Genomic DNA, 16,563 nt, shown 5'->3' with positions numbered 1-16,563 from the left:
TCAACAATTTTCTGAAATGTATAAAACAGGAAAAACCGAGGTTGCTGAGGTTCGCAAAGACTTCCAAATGGACGATGCGAAGCTGGAGCACAAGTTAACAGAAAAGATCGAGGCGGAATCTGAACTGTGCTGAGATAGGTTTAAAGATGTTAATATAAAAGTAAACATATGTCAAGCAGAAAAAGATGCAATCAAAACTGATACTACTCTTATTGTGCAAAGAGTAGATAATGTTGAAATGAGAGTAGAAAATCTTTTTATTATTTTGAGCTTTTCCTCATTACAGAGGCTTATCTCCAACATAATAATTTACTTGGAAATTACAATACAAACAATAAACGTTCTTAAACTATATTCTCAAAATATTTCTCCAGGTGTTTCGATCTTGAGTGTCTTCTTACTCTGCGCCCATTCTCCTCATTGTGTGCTGTACATTTAGGAGCCAGGTGGTCATAGGTCGTCCTCTTCTTCTTCACCCCTCCGGTTCCCACTCCAGCATCAATTTTGGTATTCTGGTTTTCTCCATTCGCCGTACATGCCCATATCACTGTAATTTCTTCCTATCCATTACGTCTTATATTTTTTATTTTATTTCCATTCTTCTTATTATTTCAGTGTTCCTTATCTTTTCTTTCCTGGAGATTCTTGCTGATCTTCTCCAAAAGTACATCTCTAGAGCTTGTAATTTTACAATGGGCTTCATGTTAATTGTCCAGGTCTCCGTTCCATACAGAACCACACTCTCTAATATGGATTTGTATATTAAGTTTTTAGTTCTGCTCATTACATTCTTGCTCCATAACACTGAGTTAAGCATCCCAATGACCCTCCGTCTCCTAATTCTTTTATTGATTTCTGACTCCGATTTTCCCAAGATTTCTAAAATGTATCCCAAATAACAGAAAGTGTTTATCTTTCTGATTTTCTTTCCTTCAATGTATAGCTCATCTGAATCATTAGTCAAGTATTCTGTTTTTTGGTAATTAATCTTCAAACCCCAAGTTTTGTATGCTACTGCTAGTTGATTGCACATATAGTTAGCATCCTCCCCATCTTATGCTACGACTACTTGATCATCAGCAAATAATATATGATGTAGGTACACTCCATCTCTTATTTCTAATCCCATACTATTACATTTATGAGACCATGTTCTAAGGCTAATATCTATATAGATTTTAAATAATGATGGTGACATGGGACAGCCCTGTTAAAGGCCTTTGCTTGTTCTAAATTTCTGTGAAAGTTTATTACCAACTTTCACTTGGCAAATGTTATCTTTATACATCTGTTGTATTATTTTAATCAAGGAAGGGTTTATGTTTGCCATATGTAGTGCTCTCCAAAGTAATTTTATTGGAACATTATCATACGCTTGTTCTAGATCTATGAAAATTAATCCTATATTTTTTGATTTTTCCCTATGTTTCTCCAAAATCTGTCGTAATGAGAAAATATGGTCTATACATGATCTCCCAGCTGTGATTCCACGTTGTTCTTCTTGGGTTCTAAAATTTTTTTTCCAGTTTTTAATTACTTTCGCAAAGATTCTCATTAATGTGTTTGTAACACAAATTCCTCAATAGTTTGAACAAATTTTGCGATCCCCTTTCTTAAATATTGTATTAATGTAACCTAGCTTCATCTTGTTGGGCATTGAATCTCCATGTGTCATTTTGTTGAAGAGCTGTGTTATCAGTTTCACAATTTTGTCACCACCATTTTTCAGACACTCCAGATTGATATTGCCTCGTCCCGGTGATTTACCATTCTTTCCTGTTCTCAACGCCTGAAGTACTTCAGTTTCTAAAATCTGGATCTCATCGTCTTCATGTCCTTTATCTTACCCTGTTCCTTCTTCTACATATTCTTCTCCATCCTCATTTAATAATATTTGGAAATACTCTTCCCATTCCTTTTGTGTTATCAGTTAGAGATTAGTTTTGCTTTCTGTATCCTGTTGAAGCCCTTTCAATACTGACCATGCTTCTTTTGCTCTCCCAAATCCTAATTTGCTATTAACCTTGGCACATGTTCTTTCCCATGCTTCATTTTTCGCCATCCTTATTTTTTTCATCACTTCATTTTTCCTCTCCTTGTATATTGATCTTGTTTCTTCTGATTTATCATTCAGCCACTGAAGGAACGCATCCCGTTTTTCTCTAACGAGGACCTCTAGTTCCTCTGACCACCACTCTGCTGCACAGTTGTGGTTGCTATCTTTCTTACTCAACACCTCTGTTGCTATGATTTTCACATAAGCTTTAATATAGTCATATATTTCCTCTGTACTTCCTTCAAATGATTCAACCAGTTTCCTTTCCATCCTGGCCGCAAAGAGTGTTCTGATACTTTCGTCTTGTAGGCTGTCAATATTAAAAGGTAAATTTTCATCTTTCTCAGTCTGGTTCGTTTTATTTATGTTACTTGTATCACTCCTTGCATTCTTCCATGGCCAGAAAGGCTTCATTTTAACTAGATAGTGGTCTGATCCACACTGGGCTTCTCTATAAGATCTGACATCTACTGCTTTGAAACTACTTGTTTGCCTAGTGATAATATAATCTATTATAGAACGAAGTTCTTTGGTGTTCTGGTGCCAAGTATATTTATGAATGTCCTTATGTTTGAAAAATGTGTTGGTAATTTTTAGATCAAATTGTTCACAAATTGCAATCAATCGTTCCCCATTGTCATTATATTCGTCCTCTCCATGTTCTCCTACTATTCTACAAGATTCTCTAATTCCTACCCTTCCATTCAGATCTCCCAATATAATCAGTTCCTTTCTTCTTGGGATTTTTTCAATAGTCTCCCTGAGGGTGTCCCAAAATGTATCTATCTGCTTATCTTTTGTGTCGTTCGTGGGTGTATATACGCCAATAATCACAACTTCCCTAGCAAGTAATGTCATTTCAACAGTTATAATACGTTGATTGATGAAAGTACAATTTGTGATTCTTTCTTTCCATGATTTCTTTATCATAATGGAGACTCCTGCTTTGGCTCTTACTGCTTTTGATACCCCACTCCAGATATGTACATAATTATCCAGGTCCTCTTCTCCTTTGCCTTTCTTCTTTGTTTCAAATAGTAAGACAACATCCATGTTGAACATGTCAAGTTCTGCAGGTAGTAAATTTATTTTAGTGGAAATACCTTGCACATTCCAGCATCCAAACAATTTTTAGTTTCTCATCGCCAGTTCGTCGTCCAAAGTTCCAATTTTTCCAAGGCATATTATTAGGTTCTTTAGTATTTTTATGTTTTTATGTGAGTGAGGAGCTGGCCCACTGCACAACCCCTAACCCGGAGGACCAGGTAATTTTTACTCAAGGTTTTCTTCCTTTAGCCATTGATAAGCCAATATCATACTACAAGGCAGCAGATGCTAGTTTTGGTCCACCCCGGGTATTTTATTTCCCCGGTACCCATCACATCTGATGAGCAATCCCCTATCCGCCACCTGGGGAGGCGCCCGATGGGAGACAAGCAAACTCCACACGGGAGAGTAGAAAATATTAGTACTAACATTGCTAACAGTGAGAGTCAAGTAGCTTCAGTAACATCTGGTAATGGTAGTATACAACAAGTTGTAGGTGCAAACGTGGCATTTATCGGATGTCGGCAGTTCTTGCGGTTCGATACAGATAAAAATATCCACCCGCTAGATTTCTGGAACGATTTTGAAGATGTGGTTCCACCAACTTGGTCTGAACGAGAGAAAATCTCACCCAGCTGGGTGAAATCTTCTTTCCCATTTCAGGTCTCAGTCCATCTTCATCTTTCCTATCCACCAAAGTTTCGACTCCTTCTTTGCAATACAAAAATTTTCCGTCATGGCTATCAAGGCATGAGTTCATGAGTTCTGTAACCATTCTATCCACCGATTAGTGAAGAAAATACGAATGTGACAAACCTAACAGTGACATAAACAACAGAGAAGTATGATGTAATTAAGATACAAAGGTATTTGAGTAACAAGTATGTATAGAACCCTGGTAATATTATAAGTACAAAGTTGTTGTTTAATTGGAAATGGTCCACCAACAGTAATTTTAAAAGATACACAAATTCGTGTACAAGCAGGATCTGAAGTGGCAGTGAAACCTATTGTATGCTGTAGAGCTGACTAATTAATAGTAGAAGAGATAGCTTAGTGTTATGAAAAATATGCAGATAAGTTGTAAAAATGAACTCACCTTGTGTAGAAAGGAATGGCAGTGTAATAGAATTGAACAGTGTTTGTGGTTGAGACGTGAAGGACACGTCCCTGAAGTATTTATAAGGTTGGAGCTGGCCGTTATTTGGTGAAGTGTGTGACAGGACACACCTACACGTATTGAGGTTATGAGTTGGAGGCGTGAATGCGACCATAGGTACCCTTATGTTAGATGAGACTGAGCAGCTCATGGTGTCCTATAGGTTTAAGGAACTTAGCATTACGCTCGTCCATAATTACTTAATGCACTTTAGTGGTAGGTCGAGAGAGACTACCTGTGGTTTCGGCATCCAATCAAGTGGAAATGGATTGCAACGTGAGCAAACTGATCAGCTGCAATACACTATAGATATGAAATAAATGTGCTATCCTATGCATTAAATGTTAATAGAGTGAGTGTTAAATAAGTACATACACTAGTAACATAATTGAGTAACATAATGGCAGACGTGAAACATTATTTATAGCTCAGCATAAATACTCTTCGATGAAGTAAATACATAATTGCAGATGCGGAACTGACACAGCAGCAGAGGACCAATAAAGTGGATTTAGTAGTCAACTAAACGTAGTGTGTTTTGAACACTCAGAACTGTACTATTACCACAAGTTACTCACATGTACAAAGAGGCCGAGAAGACAACTTCTAATCAAATATGCTCATACTATGTCTAAGAATAAGGTAATCAGAGATGAGTCAGTTAAGTAAATAAAATACAGATTTGTCAGGAATGTACCGAGCATTGGTTCAGTGTTCCGGCCCAGAAATAATAAACTGAAATTAAATAGGATTCATGATTGTATGCCTTGAGCATAAATTTTCTCTAGTACGTGACTAACGGCGTTTTGAGCCATTTGTTTACCGATTTTATGACAGTTAAGTAACCGCGAGAGTAAAATTGAAAAAGTTCTGTTAACTTTGTTCCAGTAACATATTGAAAGATAAAACGTATATATCCCCATTTCATTGCGACCCACCCCTAGTTATTAAGTGAACAGAGTCTGAGGCACTCTTTTTGTTTGTTCTACAAGACAAACCAGATAATGGCAGCCTGGTAGCTGCGTGAAAGCGTTGAGTGACTTGGACACAACTCACAGTGACCCCTCCCCTTTCCCCATGTAATTTAGAGTGAACGTGAAGGACGCACACCATAGCAACTTCCCCTCCTCTACCCTTGTGAATGGAAGTGTAGAACGCCAGCCAAAGCGGATACGACCACGTGTGTATAAATGAAATTGTCATGATTTTAGAAAAGACTGCTAAGATATAATTATCTGTATATGTATCATAAATAATTGTGTTATTTTCTTTGAATATTTACAGACAATTTATTGGATTTAAGATTTTCATAATTTTACATATTTTTATGTGTTTATCTGTCTAAGGCAATATGTATGTCAAAGTGTTTCATTGATTTTGCTTAAATTTTGTGTGATAATGTTGCTCAAGAGGCAGTGAACATGCCAGCAATTTAAATAATTGAAGTAATATTTCTATATGTTTGCATTTCAATTTTAATTTTCATAGGGAATTAAGCTGTACTCTTGCTTCCCTTTTTGTAATTAATTTTTTTTCATTTACATTAAAAAAAAATTAAGTAGAGGGTGACTTAGGGAAGCAGCATACTCACGCCTTATAAAATTCACATCAGTCTTTCCATTGTGTGCCAGCCTAGTCCGCTGTAACTAACTCTGATGTCATAAATATTGCGCAATACTTTGAAATGAAGTAAATAACCTGAAACGTTTCTAGCATGTCAGGAGTAATACAAAATCAATATGTGTTGGATATCAGTTCAATAACTTTAACCCCCCCATGAACTATGGGGTCGTTAAAGTTCATTAATTTAACCCCCCCATGAACCATGGACCTTGCCGTTGGTGGGGAGGCTTGCGTGCCTCAGCGATATAGATGGCCGTACCGTAGGTGCAACCACAACGGAGGGGTATCTGTTGAGAGGCCAGACAAACATGTGGTTCCTGAAGAGGGGCAGCAGCCTTTTCAGTAGTTGCAGGGGCAACAGTCTGGGTGATTGACTGATCTGGCCTTGTAACATTAACCAAAACAGCCTTGCTGTGCTGGTAGTGCGAACGGCTGAATGCAAGGGGAAACTACAGCAGTAATTTTTCCTGAGGACATGCAGCTCAACTGTATGATTAAATGATGATAGCATCCTCTTGGGTAAAATATTCCGGAGGTAAAATAGTCCCCCATTCGGATCTCCGGGCGGGGACTACTCAGGAGGACGTCGTTATCAGGAGAGAGAAAACTGGCGTTCAACGGATCGGAGCGTGGAATGTCAGATCCCTTAATCGGGCAGGTAGGTTAGAAAATTTAAAAAGGGAAATGGATAGGTTAAAGTTAGATATAGTGGGAATTAGTGAAGTTCGGTGGCAGGAGGAACAAGACTTTTGGTCAGGTGATTACAGGGTTATAAATACAAAATCAAATAGGGGTAATGCAGGAGTAGGTTTAATAATGAATAAACAAATAGGAGTGCGGGTTAGCTACTACAAACAGCATAGTGAACGCATTATTGTGGCCAGGATAGACACAAAGCCCATGACTACTACAGTAGTACAAGTTTATATGCCAACTAGCTCTGCAGATGATGAAGAAATTGATGAAATGTATGACGAGATAAAAGAAATTATTCAGGTAGTGAAGGGAGACGAAAATTTAATAGTATGGGTGACTGGAATTCGTCAGTAGGAAAAGGGAGATAAGGAAACATAGTAGGTGAATATGGATTGGGGGGATGGAATGAAAGAGGAAGCCGCCTTGTAGAATTTTGCACAGACCATAACTTAATCATAGCTAACACTTGGTTCAAGAATCATAAAAGAAGGTTGTATACCTGGAAGAATCCTGGAGATACTAAAAGGTATCAGATACATTATATAATGGTAAGACAGAGATTTAGGAACCAGGTTTTAAATTGTAAGACATTTCCTGGGCAGATGTGGATTCTGACCACAATCTATTGGTTATGAACTGCAGATTGAAACTGAAGAAACTGCAAGAAAAGTGGGAATTTAGGGAGATGGGACCTGGATAAACTGAAAGAACCAGAGGTTGTAGAGAGTTTCAGGGAGAGCATAAGGGAACAACTGACAGGAATGGGGGAAAGAAATACAGTAGAAGAAGAATGGGTAGCTCTGAGGGATGAAGTAGTGAAGGCAGCAGACGATCAAGTAGGTAAAAAGACGAGGGCTAATAGTAATCCTTGGGTAACAGAAGAAATATTGAATTTAATTGATGAAAGGAGAAAGTATAAAAATGCAGTAAATGAAGCAGGCAAAAAGGAATACAAGCGTCTCAAAAATGAGATCGACAGGAAGTGCAAAATGGCTAAGCAGGGATGGCTAGAGGACAAATGTAAGGATGTAGAGGCTTGTCTCACTGGGGGTAAGATAGATACTGCCTACAGGAAAATTAAAGAGACCTTTGGAGGGAAGAGAACCAATTGTATGAATATCAATAGCTCAGATGGCAACCTAGTTCTAAGCAAAGAAGGGAAGGCAGAAAGGTGGAAGAAGTATATAGAGGTTTTATACAAGGGCGATGTACTTGAGGACAATATTATGGAAATGAAAGAGGATGTAGATGAAGACGAAATGGGAGATAAGATACTGCGTGAAGAGTTTGACAGAGCACTGAAAGACCTGAGTCGAAACAAGGCCCCGGGAGTAGAGAACATTCCATTAGAACTACTGATGGCCTTGGGAGAGCCAGTCCTGACCAAACTCTACCATCTGGTGAGCAAGATGTATGAGACAGGCGAAATACCCCCAGACTTCAAGAAGAATATAATAATTTCAATCCCAAAGAAAGCAGGTGTTGACAGATGTGAAAATTACCGGACTATCAGTTTAATAAGTCACAGCTGCAAAATACTAACGCGAGTTCTTTACAGACGAATGGAAAAACTGGTAGAAGCGGACCTCGGGGAAGATCAGTTTGGATTCCGTAGAAATGTTGGAACACGTGAGGCAATACTGACCTTACGACTTATGTTAGAAAAAAGATTAAGAAAAGGCAAACCTACGTTTCTAGCATTTGTTGACTTAGACAAAGCTTTTTACAATGTTAACTGGAATACTCTCTTTCAAATTCTGTAGGTGGCAGGGGTAAAATACAGGGAGCGAAAGGCTATTTACAATTTGTACAGAAACCAGATGGCAGTTATAAGAGTCGAGGGGCATAAAAGGAAAGAAGTGGTTGGGAAAGGTGTGAGACAGGGTTGTAGCCTCTCCCCGATGTTATTCAATCTGTATATTGAGCAAGCAGTAAAGGAAACAACAGAAAAATTCGGAGTAGGTATTAAAATTCATGGAGAAGAAGTAAAAACTTTGAGGTTCACCGATGACATTGTAATTCTGTCAGAGACAGCAAAGGAGTTGGAAGAGCAGTTGAACGGAATGGACAGTGTCTTGAAAGGAGGATATAAGATGAACATCAACAAAAGCAAAACGAGGATAATGGAATGTAGTCAAATTAAGTCGGGTGATGCTGAGGGAATTAGGTTAGGAAATGAGACACTTAAAGTAGTAAAGGAGTTTTGCTATTTAGGGAGTAAAATAACCGATGATGGTCGAAGTAGAGAGGATATAAAATGTAGACTGGCAATGGCAAGGAAAGCGTTTCTCAAGAAGAGAAATTTGTTAACATCGAGTATAGATTTAAGTGTCAGGAAGTCGTTTCTGAAAGTATTTGTATGGAGTGTAGCCATGTATGGAAATGAAACATGGACGATAACTGGTTTGGACAAGACGAGAATAGAAGCTTTAGAAATGTGGTGCTACAGAAGAATGCTGAAGATAAGGTGGGTAGATCACGTAACTAATGAGGAGGTACTGAATAGGATTGGGGAGAAGAGAAGTTTGTGGCACAACTTGACTAGAAGAAGGGATCGGTTGGTAGGACATGTTTTGAGGCATCAAGGGATCACAAATTTAGCATTGGAGGGCAGCGTGGAGGGTAAAAATCGTAGAGGGAGACCAAGAGATGAATACACTAAACAGATTCAGAAGGATGTAGGTTGCAGTAGGTACTGGGAGATGAAGAAGCTTGCACAGGATAGAGTAGCATGGAGAGTTGCATCAAACCAGTCTCAGGACTGAAGACCGCAACAACAACAACAACTTAAACCATTTTCCAAATTTGGATGTTTTCTGTAAAAATCATTGGCGCAACAGAATAGAGCTAGAAACTTAAAAATTAATGTTTAGATTCCTTTTGCATAATAATTTAGTAGAAACAGTATTCTGGGTCTCACAAATTAAGATTTTAGTTGAAATTCATGATTTTCTGGTTTTTGTCTTAGAAATTAAGGAAGCAAGATAGATTAAGTAGGCGAATAAATAAATCTAGGATGTTTAAATTAAAGTAGAAGGTAGGTCCACTATAATCATAAAAATGTGAGAAGTTTCAACAGAATTACTATAAAAGTATAGCTATAGCGTATCTCCAAAGAGCAAGTTCAGAGCATGTGTACTGCGTGTAGTGTAATTAAATTATTTCTCTCGCCCAAAACATTTGACTTAGCCAATTCAGACTATTATTATGATTACTTACTTGTGTGCTGATTGCACAATTAAATTGAAAGCTTCATCGGCCATCAGCAAAGGAAGCAATGATTTATTCGATAACTTAAAGTGGTGCATTACTAGCCCAGCGACTATTCGGGAGAGCAGATTTGATCAGGCGTTCCCTTAGCCGTCCGCACCGCGGCTTTATATTTAAGAATGCTGCGCGAGAAGAGGAAGGCCCCATTTCTCTCCAGACGCTGATTAGCGCACCACCTGATCCGGGAGTCGCGTCGCGTCGGTATCGTTGATATAAATAGCCTCGGATGCAGTAATAAGTTACTCAGGATACGCGTAACCATGAAAGCGTTTTCGAGTGAAGTGTTAATTTTGGGATGACGTTAATGATGTATCTTTAGTTTGCATATGTCGTATTTTCACGTACCACCGCAGGACATTCTACCATTATTAGCGTGGCGTTTGATGAACATTATCATCAAATTATGGCGAGCATTCACTTAAACATTTAATCTGAACAGTTATATTTGCATCAGCGCATTAGTCTCAGAACTGCTCTGGTAGTTGGATTGTGTGGATATTTTTTGGTCTGTGACTTTCAGAATATAGTGAACATTTGAGAGAGAATGGTTTTTGATTATGAATCCCAGACAATCTCCTAATTCCTCAGAGCTATAAGCTGTAGCTATAAATGTATTTCTCAGATGAAGTGGGCACTAGGAATTCTAGTTACAGGCTTCACGTTTTGCTAATCACTTTCTGGTCGCCAATATTGTAGTTAGAGAGCCAGTGTTGAGAACAGCAAACAACAGCATTGAATAAATAATAGGAACATTAACAATTATTCCACCCGCCGCCCCACAAAAGGAACTTCAGAATGTCAATTGTAAATTGCATCCAGAACCAAGTTAAGTTATTTTTATGCTTGTTGTTATTTTAATAAATGTGTTTGAAAATTAATCAAGTTCTGTTTAAAGTTGGTCACCGTCAATCTGCTACTCTAAGTGTGCAAGTGGCATTTCTATCGTCTGACCTAACGGCAGAAGATAAACACGCCACGATAAGACCACGAGACATGTTGCTGACTGTCGCCTACTTCATTAGAGCGACAAGTCAAATAATCTGATGGTGTGTGTACCGAAGGTCTTATAGTACGTACACCACAATCTGCTTACCGTGGTGTCTATCTTACATTATATGTGTTTTTATGAGTGGTGGATCTCGTATCTACTTATTTTTATGTACGTTTTTATTACTTCTAGTTAACGTTGTCTGAGTAGCCAGACAAGGTGAGACCATGGCCGTTTTCCTTTGTTTGTATCAAATTGCTTCGTTTCTTGCTTTTGTAGACAATCCTATGATGCCCCAAAATGGTGAAATCTGTCATTGACATTAAATAATTTCACAAACGAGACTGTTTCTGTTCTGAAAAAAAAACTCACTAACTTCCGGTAAAATATGACAGATTCTCTATGGACGATTGATTAAAATGACACTGTCATTAATAACTAACATTAACTTCAAAATGGTCGGTCGAGAGGCTCTTATCAGGATCTTACTGATGGAAAATTACTTTTTTGAAAGCAGACGAATAAACTAAGACTTTATTCATCCTTGGTCTTTGTAGTCTGTTGCTCCAAGTATGTTATCACTGATAATTTCGTAATTTCTAGTGTAATCTACCCAACATCGTGGAAAGGCATTTGATAAATCATCATTAGTGAAACACATGTGACATGTGGAGTTAGAAATTTAATGTTTACGCGATACGGAGAAACGCATCCTCTACCCGTGCCTAGCCCACTTGAGAGGCCTGTGTTGCCCGTTGAGCGGCCATTGCTCTGACGTCATTAGCTGCAGCGGTGCTGCTGCGGGTGAGCAGGACGTGCTGCTGGGACTGTGTCCAGTGTTCCACCCTAAGGGCAGAGCGTCGCCCACACACGGCTAGCGGAAGCCTGCTGGGCCGGCGGGTATAGCGTCGCACTGCGCTGTCTCCAGTCCCAAGCCTGTACACGGGTTCGCCGTCTGCATAGCGACCACATAGCACTGCACACTGTACGCACACGCACTTACCTCCGTTACGAAGCTTTAACTACACCACTCGAAGGCAGGCTTTCATTTCCGTGGAAAAACTTGAGTACACACCTCCAAGGTATGCTTTCAGTTGTTCTTACGGAAGAACTTAAACTTAGCGTTCTCAAGACTGCGACCAGGATATCAGACAATCCTTCAGAATCATGCATTCCACTTTTCGTGTCCAATTACCGTCTCCCATGTCTATCCTGTACCAGCAGGTATGATTCCCTGAAGCCCGCAACACATCGCCACTGTTGCACGTCCAACAAACCTGAATTCTAGCGCTCTACTGTGTCTCTCATGTTTGAGAACCCTCCTCTGCTGGACATGCTGCTACCACTCACAACTTCCTTATATGTCCACACGCTCCGTATGATTTCTTAGCATAGCTTCACTCAATTAAAAATTAGAGAGACTTGCACTAAGTGTTCAGTTGCATGAACAGTCTATTGAGTATGGAAAGTCGAAGAAAGACAAATGAGGGGCAGCTTCACCGCAGGCGCCCGGCATTCGATCGAGGTCTGTGTGTCTTCATGTACATTTAAAGTGCTCATCAAAGGTGTGCTGGTATGATATAGTTAAGAGGGCAGGGTGATGACTTTCCCATCACGTGATACGTCCTCGCGCAGAATTACAGTGGTATTTCCTGATAATATGAGCTCATTATCCCGCCTTACACTCGACATGCACTTCTGAGTTCTGGCCTTTTCTTTTGCATGTGTCAACAGCCTGTTTTTTAAAGTGTCACTCAACCCAAGGTTGACTTCGCAGGCGCCCCCCTTTTGCTCTCATACAGAGGAATATATTGCAGGCAGCAGCAAAATTCCAACATGAACAAATCGACTGGACATTAATAAGAGGCGTGTGTACCTCTTTCGCTTGGAACCAAGTTGGGAACGATTATCCATCACTTTTAAGTCCGAGCTAACGGTTTGTGTATAATAATGACCTCTGTTTGAAATTACTTAAAAGTATATAGCTGCATAAAGGAAAGAAAAGCAAACTCACCTCAGTATCTCGATTGATACAAGGATTAAGTAGTTTGAACATGCAACAGAATAGTGTGCTAAATGTCATTGAACCGTGTGTAGTTCCGTCTTTCCACGGCTCATTTCCTGAGCATCGTGTGGAGCCAATATTTTTGGTAATCGACAGTGTTTGGGCGCGATCGGGCTCTAGCATCTCGTTGCTGTCTTTTATTGCTTCGCTTCTATTTCGTTTTACTGCGGTTGTTCAGGGTTGGTCTTTTATGAAGCTCTTTCGTTTTAACTCCCATCCGTAGTGTACCCGCTATCGATTGCGAGTTCTGTCTTTGGTGTAGTTAGAAACCGTAGGTTGGTAACTCGACCGATTCACGTGTTTACTGCAGCAGACACTTTGGCCTGTACTATTTATAGGCGAGCGCGGTCACACTGGAGGACCGCCGCCGTCAGCCCCCGTCCACCTTCTCCAGTTTGCTGATGACACCGCCTTCCTTGCCCTTGCCCCCACCCTACAGCGCTCCCAACACCTTCTCCAATCCCATCTTGACCGGTTCACCGCTTGGTGCAACCAGTGGTTGCTCAAGGTCAATCCCTCCAAAACCCAGGCGATCATTGTAGGCAAAACCACCCCTTCCTTCCGCCTCCTTGATTTCTATCTCACCATCTATGGCCGTCCTATCGCCCTCACTCCCAAAGTACCTTGGCGTCACCCTCGACCGTCGCCTCTCCTGGACTCCCCACCTCCGGACAATCCAAGCCAAGGCACGTTCCCGACATCGTCTCCTCAAGCTCCTCTCTGGCCGTACGTGGGGTCTGGACCCCTCCACCATCCTCCACACCTATAAGTCCCTCATCCAGCCTATCCTTTGTTATGCCCATCCAGCTTGGATCTCCGCCCCCCCCCTACCTTTTATAAATCCCTCCAAATCCTTGAACGTCATGCTCTCCGCCTCGCGTATCGCATCCGTCTCCCCTCCCCCACGCGGATCCTGTACAATCTCATCCCCTTCCCCCACCTCCTCCTTTTCCTTGAAAGGATACGGATCCTGTACACCTCCCGCAAACTCGATCCACCTCACCCACTCGTCTCCCCGATCCTCTCCCACCCCCGCCCGCTGCCGCACCTGTATTCGCATGTTCCACCTGGTCTCCATCTCTCCACCCTCCTTACCCTCTCCCAAGGTGGCTTCCGCCAGCTCCCCCTCCCTGATGATGCCCTCCTCCCCTCCATCTACCCCTCCTACCAACTTTGATCCTCCCGCCTTCCTCCTGTGCTTGCTCCTCTGGGCACCCTCCCTCCCTTCTCTCCCTTTTTCCCTCCCTCCTCCTTTTCTCCCCCCTCCTCCCCCGGGCCTCCCCTCCCCTGTCCCTCTCCTCCTGCCCCCGTCTCCTCCGCCATTGGCATCCTTTTTCTCCCCTCTCCCCCACCTCACCCCTGTTCCCCTCTTGGCAGATCCCCGGACTCGCACACGCTAAGTGGACATTCGCGCGCCGGAGATCACTGCCATCAGTGTTTCGTGTGTGCCGTCATGTTTAGTGTTCAGTGTTCACCGTCACACTCCATCGTTCACCAGTGCCATCGTCTTCTTCAGTGTTTGTGCGTCGTATCAACAGTTTGCAGTGTGGATTATCGTCGAGTGTGAACGGCTCCGTGTTTGTCTTTATGTGTCTACTGTTTTATTGCCCACCGTTCTGTCACTTATGTGTCTTCTCAGTGTTCTTCTCTTTGTGTATCCTCTGGCTGAAGAGCGGCGTAGAATGCTGCTGACAGCCTGCCTGTAGTGCAGGTTTAAAATAATAATAAAGAAAAAAAAACACACACTGGAGGAGGTTGTCGCGCAGTGGCCTTCGTGTCTGCTCTGGCCACGTCGACATCCTGACTTCTGAGTACTGGTGGTGTTATCGAACCCGCACTTCTAGCCGTGGAGGAACGCCGGCCTGGTTGAGCCCCTCCGTCCGCACTTCACTGGTTGTCCCCGGGAGGCGGATGGCAGTCTAATCATCGCCTGCGTCGACGAAGGCAAACAAACAGTAACCATCATGGGGCGGTGGAGCCGCCGTTCGGCGAGGGTTTGAGTCCGGGAGCAGTTCAGCTGGGTCGGTGTCTGCCGGGACGACTGGGGACGGCTCAGAATTGTGCACAGCAGTGCCGGACAAACGACGAAGTGCGCCGAGGGAAAGGAGAAAAGAAGTTAAGTGTGGATGTTTCTAGTTGATCGTCCTTAGGGATTTAGTTCATCAAGTCGTCTTTCCCGCCTTGTGGCCACCGCTGTGGCAATCCTCTGTTCTGTTCACTGGTGCAATTCTGGCAGTGCAGATTCCTCCACGCATCGTTGCTAACCGGTGTAGTGGTGTATTTTGGTAGTTATTTGTGTACGTTTGCACTTCTACGTTTTGTTAGTTCATCCTCCCGCCCTGTGGTTGCAGAATTTCGGGTGGGGAGTTAGTTCCTTGTCTCCCAAGATCTAGTGCTGTATTATTAAGGTTAATTCTAGTTCAGACTAGTGTTCTGTTAATCCCTGGCTATATGTGTCGGCCATACTATTTGCGCTGTATTTATTCTAAGTGAGTTGCACTGACAGTAGTTGGGGGTTCGAGTCCTGTCACGGAGCTGATAAGAGGTCACATTCGTTTCGGCTTGTCAGTTGGAGGGTGTTACCTTAGAGGTTTGTTAACATGGGCATGTCAGCGTTGTCTAGGGCTACCGGGACCTAAAGAAGAACATTGTGCTGATTAGGGAATGTTGTTACACGTTCTTGTTTTCATTTCGATACCTATATTTGTGAAGGCAACCACATGAAGTAAGATCTGTTCTGAAGCTATGCTGGATCTTGCGCTCTTGGGATTTTTGGTTTTGTTTTGATCCCGACTATTTGGGTGTCAGGAATAGGGAACTGTGTTGTTAATGTTTGACTTGATCAGCGGATACACGGCTAGTTTAGTACGTGTGTAGTGGCATGGCGTCCTCGTGAAGGCGTGCCTGCTAGATTGCTATTGCGTCTCCTCAAAGTGTAATTTCCACCTTACTAAACCCTCTTGTTAAAAGGGAGGAAAAAAACTTTAGAAATACCTTTTATTTGCATTAACTATCCTACCTGTCGCTTAAGTAACTTTCTGTTCAGTGATTAAGCTAATGGGAGCACCTATCCTAAAAGCAACTAGCGCACTTCTGTTACGGTGGCCCTCGTGCCTATTCTGGTCCGAAAGATTGTATAACAGGCTTACATGCTCTGTATACAACTTTTGATGTTGTTTTTTGAGTGATTGTGGATTATTAAAATTGATTATAGTGCAAACGTTTGTATTTTACCAACCGTGCTTATAAGTTATTAATGTGATTGGCTGGAATGTAATACGAAAGTTTTAGGAACATAGGTTGTCCAGGTAGAAATTTTGAAGCCGTGCTGTGTTGTGAATTCATGTATTTATGTTTTATATCGCAATGAGAATTTAAATCGGTGGTCTCGCGGTTCTAGGCGCGCAGTCCGGAACCGTGCGACTGCTACGGTCGCAGGTTCGAATCCTGCCTCGGGCATGGATGTGTGTGATGTCCTTAGGTTTGTTCGGTTTAAGTAGTTCTAAGTTCTAGGGGACTGATGACCACAGCAGTTGAGTCCCATAGTGCTCGAAGCCAACCATTTGAGAATTGAAATGTGTTAAACCCAGGCTTAGTGATTAATAATTAAAGATATAAGAGTGCGTTCACTCAGCGCTTTCTTATTTGTTGTGTTATTA

This window comes from Schistocerca nitens, chromosome 7, assembly GCF_023898315.1.
Source record: "Schistocerca nitens isolate TAMUIC-IGC-003100 chromosome 7, iqSchNite1.1, whole genome shotgun sequence".
Lineage (NCBI taxonomy): Eukaryota > Metazoa > Arthropoda > Insecta > Orthoptera > Acrididae > Schistocerca > Schistocerca nitens.
Note: the sequence above shows the minus strand (reverse complement) of the source record.